Genomic DNA, 17925 nt, shown 5'->3' on the forward strand with positions numbered 1-17925 from the left:
AGGGTTAATTTGGATGTTTTGGGGAGATCTAGCGGGCAGAGGACAATTTAAGCAGAACATGGACCACACATGTTGGGAGAGGTGAACTTGTCAGGGTGGACACAGCAGGCTGGAAGCTGGCAGCTGGGGAGCAATACGTATATTTCATAATTGCAAAGTGAAATTTCACCAGGATCCCCCCCACTTGACCGCCTTCTTCTAGGTCTAATAATGCCAGGGATTGAACCTGTGCCGCAATATCACCTGAGCCACAGCTGTGACACCACCAGATCCTTCATCCCCTGAGCCACCAGGGAAATTCAATTTGATTTAGATAGACTTGAGTTCTTGCCTGTAACGTGAAGGTAGTAATAGCACCTGCCTCATAGCCCTGGTCTAAGGATTAAGTGAGTTAGGAGATGTCAAGCAGTCAGAACGGTGCTAGCATATAGTAACCATTTAGTAGATGGCAGCTATCTTGTTACTGTTAGTAATTTATCAAAGGTTTGTATATAATGGACATTGTGGGGTGTAGTTGCCCATAATCTATTTTCCTTTCTTCAGGTAGTATGACCCTCATTTTCCTTTGGGGAACACGTTTCCCCTACGCTCAATCCATGTGATTTGGATGGGGCTTCACTCCTTGGTGCCAAGGACGAGCATGTGACTCAGCCCTGGCCAATCAGTGCAGCCCAGTCTCCTGGCTACAATTGGCTTAGGAATGGGCACATGAGCCAGGCCAAGCCAATGAGACTAGATCTCAGGACCTTTGCCAGAGATAATTGAGGAAGAGGAATTTTTTCTGCTGGGCTTGCTAAGTCAACAGAGCCTCGTCCATAGGTGCTGGTGACCATCCTTGTCCGCTCAAGCACAGAGCTTGCCTGAGAATGAAGATCAAAGCAAAAGAAAGCCAAGAGTCAAACAATGTAGAAAAAGAGAGTTTGAGTGACACCATTTGAACATCTGAATCTAGTTGTGAGTAAAGGTGATTAATAAATGGTTTTTGGGAGTTCCCATTGTGGCGCAACAGAAAGAAATCCCACTAGGAACCACGAGGTTGTGGGTTCGATCCCTGCCCTCGCTCAGTGGGTTAAGGCTCTGGTGTAGGTCACAGACAAGCGGCTCGGATCCCAAGTTGTTGTGGCGGTGGTGTAGACCAATTCAACCCCTAGCCTGGGAACCTCCATATGCCATGGGTGTGGCCGAAAAAAGAAAAGAAATGGTTTTTGGTTTGTGGGGGAGGTGCTTAGGTCAGTTTGAGTTGAGTTTCTGGCAGTGGTCACAGAGTCCTAATACCCATGGGAAGTCAGTGAATATGTGTATCTTTGGTCATTTTTTTTTTTTTTTTGGATCAGACTTATTTAGAGATTGAGTGTCACCAATTCAGTTCAACAAGTGGGCATTAAGAACACTGTGGAGAGGAGTTCCCATCGTGGTGCAGTGGCTAACGTGTCCGACTAGGAACCATGAGGTTGCAGGTTCAATCCCTGGCCTTGCTCAGTGCGTTAAGGATCTGGTGTTGACATGAGCTATGGTGTAGGTCGAAGATGTGGCTCACATCTGGCAGTGCTGTGGCTGTGGCATAGGCCGGCGGCTACAGCTCCGGTTAGACCCCTAGCCTGGGAACCTCCATATGCCACAAGAGTGGCCCTAGAAAAGGCAAAAAGACAAAAAAAAAAAAAAAAAAAAAAAAAAAAAAAAAAGCACAGTGTGGAGAGTGTGGGGAGAGCAGGGAAAATAAACACGAAAACCATCTCTGCCCTCAAGGTTCCCCTCTAGAAGGGGATACACACTGTACTTATACCATAATACATCTGATAATTGAGAGACTATGAGAGTCGAAGAAGAGGAGTTAAAGGCCAATTCTGCCCCTGGATTGTCCCAGAGAGAAGGGACTGGGGTGTTTAACCATAAAATAACTTGCAGACACATGACCGTGTGTTGGACAGTGTTCTCTTGCCTGGGTTCTGGAAGCCACTCACAGGCTGCTTGTTTCAATTAGATGTGAATCACCCACAGCTGGTGTATTCCTTGAATGAGAGCCTGATGTTACCATGCGGAGTGAAGCGTGATTTGCTGCCTGCTCTCAATGTGTGCAGTCCTGCCTCGTGGACACCTCAAAGTCTCCTTGCAGGGACGGTCCAGAGAAGGTGAGGAGGAGGAGCATTTGGGGGAACCACCAAACAGAAGCCCTGCTGCTCACATCCTGATAGAAGGGGCTTAAAATTCAGTTACAGCTCTGGCCCCCCTTCGTCAGCAGGTGTGTCTTTTCAGCTAGGTGGGCTATGAGTTAAGGGTGTCATGCTCACCACTGCTTGCTTTTCAAAGCAGAAAAAATGCCAAACTCTACTCACCTGAGGGCTGATGCACACGATGTCACACATGTCTGCTATTTACAGCCCTTTAGTAACTCCTCACCTGCTCAAGATAAACTCGAAGCCCCTTGACCTTGGCGCACAAGGACGTTTGTGTCAGGCATGGCTTTAGGTGCTTGAGAAACAAGGACAGATAAAACCTGCTTCCTAGAGTTCCCGCTGTGGCACAGTGGGATCAGTGGCCTCACTGCGGTGCCAGGAGGCAGGTTCGATCCAGGGCTGGCACAGTGGGTTAAGGATCCAGCGTTGCTGCAGCTGCAGCGCAGGTCGCCACTGCCACTTGGATCTGATCCCTAGCCTGGGAGCTTCATATGCACGGGATGGCCAAAAAAGAAAAAAAGAAAAGAAATCTGCTTCCAGGGAAACCCAACTCAAACAGACTTGCAGGGAATACAGTTAAAAGGCATTGATTTATGGAACTGAAAATTCCAGGCAGTAGATTTAGGTATCACTGGATCCAGCTCGGATCATGTTCAGGGCTTGGGCTTTTCCTGTTTCTCAGCTGTATTTTCTCTATCTTGGCTTCTCTCTTGGGTTGGCTCTCTCCAATTGGAAAATGGCCCCAATTTTTCCCCTTCTGGAGGCTCTAACTATCTGCACGTTTATTCCTCCCAAATTCATGGTCAGTAAAAAAGATTCTCTCCTTTAAACAATTGTGGGGGAAAAAATCCTGGGTCTAATTGGCCCCAAATGAGTCACATGCTCATCCTAAACCCATCCTGGTTTTGGAAAGTACTGATTGGCTTGAGTCTGGGTCTGGGGACCACCCCGAAGCAGGGGATGGCGTGGGCTCCGTCAGAAGCATATGGCCTGAGTCATGGGTGGGAGGAATTGGTTCTTTGCAGGGAATTCCGCACGTTGTTGGTATGGGGAGAGCCAATGAACACCAGGTGAGCACAAACTACACGCTCCCAAGTCTAACCTTTGTTCAGCTGTTGCAGTAAGTCTGTTGTCTTGTCATAACACAGTGTTCTGTATGGAATCCAGAAAATGGTGTTAGCAAGATTTTTTTTTTCTTTTTTTAGGGCCGCACCCACGACATATGGAAGTTTCCAGGCTAGGGGTCCAATCGGGGCTGTAGCTGCTGACCTGTGCCACAGCCACAGCAACGCCAGATCTGAGCCCTTCTGTGACCTATACCACAGCTTGTGGCAACACTGGATCCTTAACCCACGGAGCGAGGCCAGGGATCGAACCCACATCCTCATGTATACTAGTCGGGTTCTTAACCTGATGAGCCACAACGGGAACTCCTAGAGTAAGATTTTGTAGAGTCACTTCAACATTTCCCAAGGGACAGATAGTCTGATCTTCAAAGTCGGTTCCAGTTATCCAGAAAAAAGTACCCCTGCTTATTTGTAGACTAAAAAAAAAAAAATTTATAGATAACAGAAATATTCCTTAAGAACCATCTCCACCTGCCTGCATTATTTGCTTAACATGCAAAATTCTAAACTTGGTCTCTCGAAATGTCCTACCTATGACACTAGGAGGTACTGGGAAAGGTGAAATCAGGTACTAGAACTTGGAAAATCTCAGCAAGTGGAGATGATAGCTGAAGAAGGCAGGCTGGAGGAACAGTCTATTTGCTACAACATTGCCCTTTCAAAGGAAAAAGCAGAGAAAAAGCAATGTTTTCATCCCTATCAATTTAGCTTTCTGGCTGGCTATAATTTAACAAGTACTTTTTTTAAATAGCTGCTGCAGGAGTTCCCGTCGTGGATCAGTGGTTAATGAACCCGACTAGGAACCATGAAGTTGCAGGTTCCATCCCTGGCCTCGCTCAGTGAGCTAAGGATACAGTGTTGTCATGAGCTGTGGTGTAGGTCGAAGACACGGCCTATATCCCATGTTGCTGTGGCTGTGGCGTAGGCCAGCAGCTATAGCTCTGATTGGACCCCTAGCCTGAGAACCTCCATATGCCATGGGTGCGGCCCTAAAAATAAGACAACAGACTAAATAAATAAATAAATAAAATAGCCACTATAGGAGTTCCCATTGTGGCTCAGCGGAAACAAATCCAACTAGGAACCATAAGGTTGCGGGTTTGACCCCTGGCCTTGCTCAGTGGGTTAAGGATCTGGCTTTGCCGTGGGCTGTGGTGTAGGTCACAGTGGCAGCTCGGATCTGGCATTGCTGTGGCTCTGGCGTGGGCCAGCAGCTGTAGCTCCAATTCAACTCCTAGCCTGGGAACCTCCATATGCCTCAGATTTGGCCCTAAAAACAAACAAACAGACAAACAAAATAGCCACTATAGGAGTTTCTGTTGTGGCTCAGAGGGTTAAGAACCTGATGTACCATCCTCAAGGATGCAGGTTTGATCCCTGGCCCTGTTCAGTGGGTTAAGGATCCAGCTTTGCTACAAGCTTTGGCTCATCCCACGATGCTGTGGCTGTGTGGCTTAGGCCGGCAGCTGCTGCTCTGATTCATTCCCCATCCTGGGGTCTTCAATATGTGGCAGATGCAGCCCTAAAAAACAAACAAAACGCAAGAGTCTTTTGTCACTTTTTATTGTAAAACGTCCTCCATTTGTGTTCGATGTTTCCTCATGATTCTATTTAGGCTGCACCTCTCCACGCAGAGTCTATGGAAATGACGTCATTCTCAGAGCATGTCATCCGGAGGTACGGATGTCCGTTTGAGCATTTTGTCAAGGTATTGTGCATTTTTTTTCTTCTGTATATTTTCTTTTTTCTCCTTGCAACAAATAAGCAATCCATGGAGAGAGATTTTTAAGAAAATGCAAAGATCCATCTCCTCATCAAAATTCCCTTCATATATATATTTTGCTTTTTAGGGCCACACCCTCAGCATACAGAGGTTCCCAATCCAGGGGTCAAATCAGAGGTGTATCTGCAGGCCTGCACCACAGCCACAGCAACGCCAGCTCCAAGCCGCATCTGCAACCTATACACAGCTCACAGCAACACTGGATCCTTAACCCACTGATCAAGGCTAGGGATTGAACCTGCGTCCTCATGGATGCTAGTCAGATCTGTTTCCACTGAGCCACAGCTGGAATTACCCCTTCATATATTTAGCTTTCAATAATGGCTTTTTTTTTTTTTTTTTTTTTTTTTTTGTCTTTTAATGGCTGCACTTGCGGCATATGGAATTTCCCAGGCTAAGGGTCAAATGGGAGCTGAAGCCACAGCTGCCAGCCTACACCACAGCCACAGTAATGCAAGATCCGAGCCTCGTCTGCAACCTAAACCACAGCTTGCAGCAACACTGGATCCTTAACCCACTGAGCGAGACCAGAAATTGAACCTGCATCCTCACAGATACTATGTTGGCTTCTTAACCCGCTGAGCCATAATGGGAACTCCCAGTAATGAATTTTGCCTGAACCAATCTTTACTATTGTCTCAGCTCAGGCTGCTATAACAGATGCCATGGGCTGGGTGGCTTAAACAACAAGTTATTTCTCATAGTCCTGGAGGCTGATAGTCTGAGATCAGATCTGAGGGTCTAAGGACCCTCTTCCTGGTTAACCACTGGCCATCTTTTCTTTGTATCCTCACACGACAGAAGGAGGAAGGCTAGCTCTCTTCCTCTTCTTGAGTTTATCTGTGTGTATGGTGTGAGGCTGTGTTCTAACTTCACTGATTTACATGAGTCTGTCCAGCTTTTCCAGCATCACTTGCTGAAGAAACTGTGTTTTTCCCATTGCATATTCTTGCCTCCTTTGTCAAAGGTTAATTGCCTATTGGAGTTCCCGTCAGGGTTCAGTTGTTAACAAATCTGACTAGGAACCATGAGTTTGCAGGTTTGATCCCTGGCCTCGCTCAGTGGGTTAAGAATCCGGCAGTGCCTTGAACTGTGGTGTAGGTTGCAGACAGGACTCAGATCCCGCATTGCTGTGGCTGTGGCGTAGGCCGGTGGCTACAGCTCCAATTAGACCCCTAGCCTGGGAACCTCCACATGCCGCGGTGCAGCCCTAGAAAAAAACAGAAAGACAAAAAAAAAAAAAAAAAGGTTTAATTGCCTATAAGTGTGTGGGTTTCTTCATCTTCTTACAAGACCCTAATCTCGTCATGGAGGCTTTACGCTCATGACCCAACTACCTTCCAACAGCCCTGCCTCCAAGTGCCATTACATTAGGGGTTCAACATATGAATTTCGGGGAGGAGGGGGACCTAAACATTCAGTCCATTGCAACTATTATAGTTGAAAACTATTGATTTCTCTTTAGCTTGAGCACGTCCTTCATACTTACCAGTCATTACTGGGCATTTTGCTATAAGCAAGGGCACTCCCTTCCACCCCACTTATTTACCTAGTGATTATTCCTGCACACTAATGGAGTCTTATTGTTTACAGTGACTCATAATTCATTGCTCTCCTTAGTTATTTTGGAACTCAAATTGTCCCAGACGTAGCCAATAAAAGCCCTTTTAAGCTGGCTCTTGTGTCCTTGTGACATGTCCCTGATGGTTCCTTTTTTAGTACTTCTTTATTCCATGGTGTAACAAGATGTTTCAATCTCATTTAGTACTTTCCCTCCTCCAGCCCTGGAATATGTCATTTCAATAAAGAGTTCTTATAGTGGGGGGTGGCATTAGAGAATAAGGTCTGGGGGAGAGATACGCTTATTCTTATTTTGCTTCTAGACACGCCCACATGCATAATTATATATGCACAGACATATATTAAAATATACTTTGGAGTTCCCTTTGTGGCACAGTGGAAGCAAATCCGACTAGGAACCATGAGGTTGTGGGTTCAATCCCTGGCCTCACTCAGTGGGTTAAGGATCCAGCGTTGCCTTGAGCTGTGGTGTAGTTCGCAGACATGGCTTGGATCCCATGTGGCTGTGGCTGTGGCATAGGCTGGCAGCTGCAGCTGTGATTCGACACCTAGCCTGGGAACTTCCATATGCTGCAGGTGTGGCCCTAAAAAGCATACACACACACACACAGAGACCTCTATGCTTGTGTAAGCATACACATATGTGAACCCACATATGTGGGTTAAACCTATGTGATGGTTAATTCTATGTGTCAACTTGACTGGCCCAGATGAAACATTATTTGGGGCTGTTCTTGGGTAGCTGTGGGGTGAGAGCGCTGAACCCTAACCGCTAGACCACAAGGGCCAGCAGGCTGGATGTAGGTCCCCAGTCCTTATCTATCTGGAGAAAAAATTCAGTAAAGGGACTGAGAGGAGTGAGGCAAATCAAGTGTTTATTAAAAGAGAAGATATGTGTGGAGAAAGCACATGTGGGCTGGAGGTAGGGGGAGAGCCAGACAGACCGAAAAAGAGACAGACAGATAGAGCCACATGCTTTGGGGTGGTCCTTCTGGGCTTCCTCTGGCCAATCACCTTGCTTTTCTCGCCCTGAATCCACATTTGGCCTGACCCAGGGCCCTCCCTGGTGTGCACGTGGGTCTTGAGCCAAGATGGATTCTAGTGCAGGGGTTTCTGGGAAGTTGACAGCATGTACTATGTATGGTCTGACACCCCTCCTTTCTCTGACCCCTGAAGAACCTTTCTGCGCATGTGTAGTACAGGAGGCCTTCTTGACCTTAGGAATGAGAACTACGTGGTCTTTTATCCAAGCAGAACACAGCTCCTTCTGGCTCCAGCCATACAGCCATAATCTCTCTCTCTCTTTCTTTTTTTTTTTTTTTTTTTTTTTTTTTAGGGACACTCCCGCAGCATATGGAAGTTCCCAGGCTAGGGGTCTAATCGGAGCTACAGCTACCGGCCTACATCAGAGCCACAGCAATGCCAGATCCGAGCCACGTCTGCAACCTACACCCCAGCTCACATCAACGCCAAATCGTTAACCCACTGAGTGAGGCCAGGGATCAAACCTGCAACCTCATGGTTCCTAGCTGGATGCCTTTCTGCTGCCCGAAACCCCAGCCATAGTCTTTATCTTGAAGTATCTGTCCACAGGGGACGGATTCCGGCTGCTCAGCCTGGAACCCATCTAGCTCCTGCCTCAGGGGTATGTCGGGGAGGGTCTTCATGGACGCGACGAGCGTTTGAATCAGTGGACTCCGCAAAGCAGCTCATCTTCCTCTCTGGGGGCAGACGTCATCCTACCCACCGAGGACCTGAATAGAACAAAGGGTGGAGGAATAAGGAATTCACCCCCTCTTTCCTGCCTCACTGATTGAGCTGGGACACCTCATCTTCTCTGGCCCTGGGACTAGGATTTATACCATCAGCTCCCTGGGCTCTCAGGCCTTTGTGCTTGCACTGAATGACACCACCGGCTTTCCAGGGTCTGCAGCTGATAGATAGCACATTGTGGGACCCCCTCATCCTCCATCATCCCATATGCCAATTCCTCATAAAAATTATATGTAATTACACATAGTGAGAAATACTGCCTGCCATATCAGTAAACAAAGGCTGTCACAGCCCTCAGCAATTGCAGCCACATGTGATGGTGCAGTGAGCTGGTGAGCCCTGAGGGAACCCAGGAAGGGAACAATGAATACCTGCCATCTAGCAGCCGGCAGACTGCAGCCACTCCCTCCATGCGTGAGCCCTCAGGATGTGAAGCTCAGGGCACTGGCCCCAGACAGCTGGGGTGTGTGTCAAGGGAATGGTTTCAGGGAGCCCTGTGTCTTGGATCTTCCCATACATAGAAAAGCACTAAATTCATGATGGAGGGTAATGTGAGAAAAAGAGTGTGTGTGTGTGTGTGTGTAAAACTGGGTCACCTTGCTGTACAGCAGAAGTTGACAGAACATTGTAAATCAACTGTAATAGAAAAAATAAAAACCTTACAATAAAAACAGGAAACACACTAAATTCCTTAACTTGAGGTATCTAGGTTTCTCTTATTAACAGTCGTCTTTTGTTTCAACTACCTGCCCTTTGTTGCAAATTCCAGTAGATCCTAGCGCCCCCCTCACCTCCTTGGAGCAGTTTTCTCAGGGTTTCTTGAGATGCTGCCTCCTGGGCTTGAAGTCCTAAGAATGTCTGCTGAAGAAAAGATAACTTTCAACTTTTTTTAGTCAACCATATATATAGATAGATAGATACCACATATCATACTGGTTTTCTCTGGAGAAACATGACTAATATAACACATATATGAAATCATGATTTTTTTTTTTTTTTTTGGCCACATGCATGGCATGTGGAAGTTCCCAGGCTAGGGATCGAACCTGTGCCACAGTACCAACCCAAGCCACAGCAGTGACAACACGGGATCCTCAACCCACTGAGCCACCAAGGAACTCCTAGAAATCACAGTTTCATAGCAACGGCTTCAATTCCATTCTCTCTCCATAGAGTTCACCTTTGCCTTCCTGCATCCTTCTTTATTTCCCTTCTTCCCAGTAAGAATTCAGGCTCCCAACAATATCAACACGTCTACACATTTGCTCAATCCTATAACATGCCTAAGATAGCTTCCAAATTGTTTTGCCCATAGCAGTACCAAAACATCAAATCTAATAAAAGAGAATTTCAGATTTTGTTTTAATTTCTCCCCCAGCTCTAACCCTGACCCAAACTGAAGGCACGTACACACATAGCGTATTTGTAAATTACTTGGACTCGTCCTTTTTTCCCCTCTGTGTGGTTATACGTTTCATTGGAAATGAAGTTTTTGTTGTTTTTGTTTTGTTATTCTATTTGCTTTTTTGTTTTTTGTCTCTTTAGGGCCACACCCATGGCATATGGAAGTTCCCAGGCTGGGGGTCGAATCAGAGCTGTAGCTGCCAGCCTACACCACAGCCACAGCAATGCAGGATCCTTAACCCACTGAGTGAGGCCAGGGATCGAACCTGCGTCCTCATGGATGCTAGTCAGATTCGTTAACTGCTAAGCCGCGACAGGAACTCCTGTTGTTTTGTTATTTTAGTTAGCTTTCAATTTTAGGTATTTTTGGTCTCCTCATTCTTGTTGATTTAATTTTATTTTTTCAGTATATAGGACATTAACATGCTTCCAAAAAAAAAAAAAAAACCCACACACAAAAAGTACCCTCATAGAAAGTCATCCCTCCACGCTCCTTCTACGTCATCCCCAACTCCAAACCCCAGTTGTAATCAAAACCATCTCACTGTTTTTTGTTGTATCATTTTTTTGTTGTCTCTTTTAGTAAAAAAAAAAAAAAAAGCAGAAGTATATCTGTTTTGGGGTTTTCTTTGGGGGGGGTTGTTGTTTTCTGTTGAACTTTTTAGGGCCCTACCTGTGGCATATGGAAGTTAACAGGCTAGGGGCTGAATCAGAGCTGCAGCAACTGGCCTACACCACAGCCACAGCAATGCCACATCTGTGATCTATGCCACATCTGTGATCTATGCCACAGCTCACAGCAACACCAGATCCTTAATCCACTGAGAGAGGCCAGGGATCGAACCTGCATCCTCATGGATACTAGTCAGATTCGTTTCCGCTGCACCACAGTGGGAACTCCCTATATGTTTTTAAATTTATCCTCCTTCTAGGCGTTCCCTTGTGGTGCAGCCAGTTAAGGATTTGGCATTGTCACTGCAGTGGTTTGGGTTACGGCTCTGGTGCAGGTTCAGTCTCTGGCCCAGGAATTTCCACACGCTACCAGTGCAACCAAAAAAGAAATTTATCCTCCTATTTTGCATTTTGCTTTTTTCACTTGACCGTATATTTTGGAAAGCACTCCATGTTAATTCATAAAATTGTTCTCTTTTTATTTTGCAGCTATAGAGTATTCGTTGTGTATAGCATAGTTTATTGAACCCATCTCCTATCTTTAGATATTTAGGTCATTTTAATATTTTGCAATTACAAATAAGACAGCGTTGGAAAACCTGCTGCATATGTGTTTTTCTGTGGTTGGAGGTGTGTCTTCAGGGAAGTCATGGTAGGTGGGAATGTTGGGTTAAAGGGTAAGTGCCTGTAGGATCTTGTCAGTCCTGCCAAATTTCCCTCTTTAGTGGGTGTGCCATTTGACATTCCCACCAGCAACACATCAGAGTGCCTGCCTCCCCAACAGAGAGAATCATCAAGGTTTTGAATTTTGGCTAAGCTGGTGGGTGAGAAATGGTATCCCAGAGTAGTTTTTAAAAAACAGTTTTATGGGAGATCCCATGGTGGCGCAGTGGTTAACGAATCCGACTAGGAACCATGAGGTTGCGGGTTCGGTCCCTGCCCTTGCTCAGTGGGTTAAGGATCCGGCGTTGCCGTGAGCTGTGGTGTAGGTTGCAGATGCGGCTCGGATCCTGCGTTGCTGTGGCTCTGGTGTAGGCCGGTGGCTACAGCGCCGATTCGACCCCTAGCCTGGGAACCTCCATATGCCGCAGGAGCGGCACAAGAAATGGCAAAAAGCCAAAAAAAAAAATAAAATAAAAAATAAAAAACAGTTTTATGGGAGATCCCATGGTGGCGCAGTGGTTAACGAATCCGACTAGGAACCATGAGGTTGCGGGTTCAGTCCCTGCCCTTGCTCAGTGGGTTAATGATCCGGCGTTGCCGTGAGCTGGGGTGTAGGTTGCAGACACGGCTCGGATCCCGAGTTGCTGTGGCTCTGGTGTAGGCCGGCAGCTACAGCTCTGATTCGACCCCTAGCCTAAGGACCTCCATGTGCCGCGGGAGCGGCCCAAGAAATAGCAAAAAGACAAAACAAAACAAACAAACAAAAAAACAGTTTTATGGAGTTCCCATTGTGATGCAGCAGAAACGAATCCGACTAGGAACCATGAGGTTGTGGATTCGATCCCTGGCCTCGCTCAGTGGGTTAAGGATTTGGCGTTGCCATGAGCTGGGGTGTAGGTCGCAGTCGCAGCTCTGATCTGACATTGCTGTGGCTCTGACATAGGCCAGCGGCTGTAGCTCCGATTAGATCCCTAGCCTGGGAACTTCCATATGCCGCAGGTGCAGCCCTAAAAAGACAAAACACAAAAACAAAACAAAAACAATTTTATTGATATATTTACTTACTGTGAAATTCACCTATTTTCAACCTAGGTAGTCATCAACAGATGAATGGATAAAGATGTGGTCTATACATAGATGATGAAATACCACTCAGCCATAGAAAAGGTGAAAATTTGCCATTTGTGACAACATGGATGGAATTTGAGGGTATTATGCCAAGTGAAGGAAGTCAGAGGGAGAACCACAAGTACTGTAAGATTTCACTCATACGGAGAATTTAAAAAATGAACAGGAGTTCCATTGTGGGGCAGTAGAAACGAACCTGACTAGGAAGCATGAGTTTGCGGGTTCGATCCCTGGTTCTCGTACAGTGAGTTAAGGATCTGGCATTGCTGTGAGCTGTGGTGTAGGTCACAGACATGGCTTGGATCCTGCGTTGCTGTGGCTGTGGTGTAGGCCAGTGGCCACAGGTCCAATTTGATCCCCAGCCTGGGAACCTCCATATGCCAAGAGTGCAGCCCTAAAAACCAAAAAAAAAAAAAAAAAGAACCAAACTGAACAAAAACATACATGTAGATACAGAGAACTGAGTAATGGTTACCAGGGGGGAAGTAGGGGGGAGAGCAAAATGGGTAAAGGGGGTCAATCGTATGGTAACAGATGGAAACTAATTTTTTGGTGATAAGCATGCTTTAGTGTACAGAGAAGTAGAAACATAATGCTGTACACATGACATTTACATAATGTTATAAATCAGTGTTACCTCATTTTTTAAAATAAATATATTTTTAAATTCACATATTTATTTTTTAAATTTTTATTTGTTTTTTGTCTTTCCAGGGCCGCACCCTCGGCCTATGGAGGTTCTCAGGCTAGGGGTCCAATCGAAGCTGCAGCTGCCGGCCTACACCACAGCCACAGCAACACTGGGTCCTTAACTCACCGAGGGAGGCCAGGGATCAAATCTGCGTCCTCATGGATACTAGTAAGGTTCGTTCCTGCTGAGCCACAAGGGGAACTCCCAACTGGCCCATTTAAAGTGTACAATTCAGGAGTTCCCATCGTGGCGTAGTGGTTAGCGAATCTGACTAGGATCCATGAGGTTGCGGGTTCGGTCCCTGCCCTTGCTCAGTGGGTTAACGATCCGGTGTTGCCGTGAGCTTTGGTGTAGGTCGCAGACGCGGCTCGGATCCCGCGTTGCTGTGGCTCTGGTGTAGGCTGGCAGCTACAGCTCCGATTCGACCCCTAGCCTGGGAACATCCATGTGCCGAGGGAGCGGCCCAAGAAATGGCAAAAAAAAAAAAAAAAAGACCAAAAATAAATAAATAAATAAAGTGTACAATTCATTTTTTTATAATATCCTTACAGGGTTGAGTGACCATCACCATTATCTGATTGGAGAATATTTTCATCATCACAAAAAGAAAACACATACCCGTTAGCAGTCACTTCTCCTCTCACCCAGCCCTTGGTAACCACCAAACTACTTTCTTTAGAGATTTGCCTGTAACATACATTTCATATTGATGGACTCCCACCTTGATCGTCTGTGACTGGCTTCTTTCATGTGGCATAATATTTTCAAGGTTTTTCATGTGGTAACATGTATATCCTGATTTCCTTTCTATGGCTGAATAATATTCCACTACAAGGACATACCACAATTTGTTTATCCTTTCAACTGTTGACGGGCATTTGTTTTTTTTGTTTTTTTTGTTTTTTTCACATTTGGTTATTGTGAATAAAGCTCCTGTGAACATTCATGTACAAGTTTTTGTGTGGACATGAGTTTCAGTTGCCTTGGGCATATTCCTAGGAGTGGAATTCCTGGGTCATGTGGTAACTATGTCTAACTTTTTGAAAATTTGCTAGACTGGTTTCCAAAGAAACTGTACGTTTACATTACTGCCAGCAGTGTGTAAGGGTTCCAATTTCTCCAGATACTTAATAACACTTGCTATTTCCATCATCCTTGTGGATGTGAAATGGTATCTCGTGGTTTTGATTTGCATTTCTCTAATGACTAGCAGTGTTTGATTATTCTTCATACGCTTTCAGCCATTATGTTTTTGTGCTTAAATGTCTCTTCAAATTCCTTGTTATTTTGAGATGTTTGTCTTTTGTTATTGAGTTGTTAAGAGTTCTTTATATATTCTGGATATTAAGCCCTAATCATTTTTATGATTTACAAATATTTTCTCCCATTTCATGTGCTGTCCTTTCACTTTCTTGGTGGTGTCATTTTTAGCACAAAAGTTTCAAATTTTGATGAAATCCACTTACTTATTGTTTCTTTTATTGCTTGTACTTTTGTTGTCATAGCTAAGAAATCGTCACCTTAGAGTTCTCATCATGGCTCAGCAGCAATGTACCCAAGTAGTATCCATGAGGATGCAGGTTTGATTCCTGGTCTCAGTCAGTGGGTTAAGGATCTTGTGTTGCCACAAGCTGTGGTGTAGGTCACAGATGCAGCCTGGATCTGATGTTGCTGAGTCTGTGGTGTAAGCTGGCAACTATAGCTCTGATTCAACCCCTAACCTGGGAACCTCCCTATGTCATCAGTATGGCCCTAAAAAGACCAAAAAAAAAAAAAAAAAAAAAAAAGAGGAAATCATTGCCTAAAGATTTATCTCTATGTTTTCTTCTAAGAGTTTTATAGTTTTAACTCTTACATTTAGGTCTTTGATTCATCCTGAATTAATTTCTATATTTGATGTGAGACAGGAATCTAACTTCATTCTTTTGCATCTATATATCCAGTTGTCCAAGCACCATTTGTTGGGAAAAGTCTATTTTTATCTCACTGAATTAGCTTGGCATATTTGTGGGACATGAATTGACTGTAATAAAAGGGTTTATTTTTGACGTTCAATTTTCAGTGTAGTTTTCATTTTTATTTCTTTTGAGTTAAACATAGTTTACATCATATGATTTAAGAGCCATTTTTATATCTTTTTGTTGTCTAATTATGTATTTTGTCAAATTTTCCATGGGATGTCTTTTGGTCTTTTTTCCCTCAGGTTTTTAGAAGTTCCTTATGTAATTAGAGACAGTCATCCTTTAGCATTCAGGTAAAATACAAATATTTTCTGCTTTTTAGTCATTTTTTAATATGTTGTTTGTGATATTTCTGGTCATACAATAGTTTTTATTTTTATGTAGTCAAGCGAATCAAGCTTTTCATCTATTGCATGAAATCATCTGGATTTTCAGACACAGTTTTAAAGGCTTCAAGTTCCCTGGTGGCTCAGCAGGTTAAGGATCTGGTGTTGTCATGGCTGTGGTGTGAGTTCAATCCCTGGCCCTGTGACTTTCACATGCCAAAGAGGAGCACCCCCCCCAAAAAAAAACCACCTTTCCCTACATCCAAATTATGGAAGAATTCACCTTATATCTACTCACCTGGTTTCATATTTTATGAAAGTTTACAACTCTGATCCATTTGGAATTTTGTCTTAAGTGTGGAATTAGGAATTAGTCAAATTTTGTTGTTTTTCCCCAAATGGTTTCTGGTGGTCCCAACACTATTAAAAAAAAAAAATGCATTTCTTGGAGTTCCTGTCATGGCTCAGTGGTTAACAAATCCAACTAGGAACCATGAGGTTGCGGGTTCAATCCCTGGCCTCACTCAGTTGGGTTAAGGATCCTGTGTTGCTGTGGTTGTGGCGTAGGCTGGTGGCTACAGCTCCGATTGGACCCCTAGCCCGGGAACCTCCATGTGCCGCAGGTGGGGCCCTAGAAAAGACAAAAAGACCAAAAAAAAAAAAATCCATTAAAAAAAATCCATTAAAAAAAAAATTGGGGAGTTCCTGTTGTGGCTCAGTGGTTAATGAACCCAACCAGTATCCATGAGGACTCAGGATGGACACCGGTTTGATCCCTGGCACTGCTCAGTGGGTTAAGGATCCTGTGTTGCTGTAGCTGTGGTGTAGGCCAGCAGCTACAGCTCCAATTCAACCCCTGGCCTGGGAACCTGCATATGCTGCGTGTGCAGCCCTAAAAAAGACTAAAGACAAAACAAACAAACAAACAAACAAAAAATGCATTTCTGGGAATTCCTGTTGTGGCTCAGCAGGTTATAAACCTGACTAGTATCCATAAGAATGCAGCTTCGATCCCTGGCTTCGTTCAGTGGGTTAAGGATCCAGTGTTGCCATGAGCTGTGGTGTAGGTTGCAGATGTGACTTGGATCTGATGTTGCTGTGGCTGTGGTGTAGGCTGGCAGCTGTAGCTCTGATTGGACCCCTAGCCTGGGAATCTCCATATGCTGTGGGTGCAGCCCTAAAAAGCAAAGAAAAAATAATAATTACTGTCGTTTTGTAGATAGTTTGAAATCAGGGAGTATACCTCTAGCTTTGATCTTCTTTCTCAAGTTTTTTTTTTTTTTTTTTCAGCTTTCAGGGTCTTTTGTGTTTCCATACAAATTTCTGAATCATTTTTTCTAGTTCTGTGAAAAATGCCATTGGCATTTTGATACGGATTGCATTGAATCTGTGGATTGTTTGGGGTAATTTGGTCCTTTTTACAATGTTAATTCATCCAATCCATGAGCACAGTATGTCTGGACGTGTTGTCTTCAATTTCTTTCATCAATATCTTAATAGTTTTCTGAGTACAGGTCTTTTGCCTCCTTGGTTAGATTTATTCCTCGTTATTTAACTCTTTTTGATGCAAATTATAAATGAGATTGTTTTCGTAATTTCTCTTTCACTGCTGGGCCCTGATGATTGAGCAGCTGAGCTTTGGCCCATGTTGGCACTGGCCGGCTGGTGGACAGGGCTGGCTCCTGGTGTCACTGGCTGTAGGCCTCAGTGGGTCCTAGGGCTGGTGCTAATCTGCTGGTGGTTGGGGCCAGGTCCTAGGTCTGCTGGTGGGTGAGGCTGTATTCTCACTGACTAGCTGCTTGGGTGGCTCCAACACTGGTGCCAACCAGCTGGTGGATGAGTAAGTCCCCAACACCAACAGGATAGAGGAGGACTCCAAAATGGCACTTGTGGAAACCTGCATTCTCGTGGTATACAGAGCTCCCCAAAAAATGTCTACTAATAGCATCTATATGCCCAGAGGGAGTTCCCAGTTGCCTCCTGCCTCTCTGGGAGGACTCTGAGATCAGCAAGTATATCTGACCTGGGATCTTTTATTTTTGTATTTTTAAGCCCATGCCCACAGCAAATGGGGGTCCCCAGGCTACGTGTCGAATGGGAGCTACAGCCGCCAGCCCACGCCACAGCCACCAGCCCACGCCACAGCCACAGCCACAGCAACAGCAGATCCAAGTGTATCTGCGACCTACACCACAGCTCTCGGCAGCAAAGAATTGGGGAGAACCTTCGCAGTCGTGATTATCCTCCCATTTGTGGGTCATCTACCTGGGGGTGTGGGTCTTGACTAAACCACGTCTCCACCCCTCTGACCTGTCTTGTCATGGTTGTTTTTTATATCTTTAGTTGTGAGAATCTTTTTTCTCTTCTTTTTTGTCATTTCTAGGGCCGCTCCTGCAGCATGTGGAGGTTCCCAGGCGAGGGGTCCAATTGGAGCTACAGCTGCCGGCCTACACCACAGCCACAGCAATGCGGGATCCGAGCCACGTCTGCAACCTACACCACAGCTCACGGTAACACCGGATCCCTAACCCACTGAGTGACAGGGATGGAACCGCAACCTCATGGTTCCTAGTTGGGTTCCTAGTTGGGTTCCTAGTTGGGTTAACCACTGCGCCACGACGGGAACTCCCATAGTTATGAGA

General features: G+C 45.2%; 1 long non-coding RNA gene across 1 annotated transcript; it reads left to right on the forward strand.

Annotated features, from left to right (window-relative positions):
- On the forward strand, positions 778-15713 carry LOC106508166. The gene is made up of 5 exons (XR_002339521.1): positions 778-954; positions 1982-2129; positions 4917-5009; positions 15200-15250; positions 15342-15713. It is a non-coding gene; the product is annotated as an uncharacterized LOC106508166 (long non-coding RNA).

The sequence above is a fragment of the Sus scrofa genome, chromosome 16, assembly GCF_000003025.6.
Source record: "Sus scrofa isolate TJ Tabasco breed Duroc chromosome 16, Sscrofa11.1, whole genome shotgun sequence".
NCBI lineage: Eukaryota > Metazoa > Chordata > Mammalia > Artiodactyla > Suidae > Sus > Sus scrofa.